This window comes from Penaeus monodon, chromosome 33 (assembly GCF_015228065.2).
Source record: "Penaeus monodon isolate SGIC_2016 chromosome 33, NSTDA_Pmon_1, whole genome shotgun sequence".
Classification (NCBI taxonomy): domain Eukaryota; kingdom Metazoa; phylum Arthropoda; class Malacostraca; order Decapoda; family Penaeidae; genus Penaeus; species Penaeus monodon.
The window spans coordinates 31,457,523-31,457,922 of NC_051418.1; positions in this window are offsets into that span (position 1 = coordinate 31,457,523).

Here is a 400-nt window from a genome sequence, read left to right on the forward strand (position 1 = left end):
AAACATGACCTATTAAAAAGAGAAAGGACAAAAAACAACCTTGATGAGTGGTTATTGCTACTGGTTACTATACGGTACGAAACACCTAAGTCATTCTCACATACACCTTAAACATCGATTCTTGGCCTTTGAACTTAAACTATGAGACACTTTGAACTTTCCGCTCTGGAATGGATGACGTATGACCTTCTATGGCAACATTACGTTAGTGTATCTGGAGATCTGGGAGCCAATCTGAGATATGGTGAAGTACTCGAAGAAAAAGTAGGTTAAATGTGTAAGATGGGTACAGTGAATATGTTTACACAGTTTCAATACGGAGGCACTGCTTTAGGAGAGGCTAACGCTTCTACGCGCTCTCTTTCTTTTTTTCTCTGTCTATTCATTTCGCTCCCCCCCC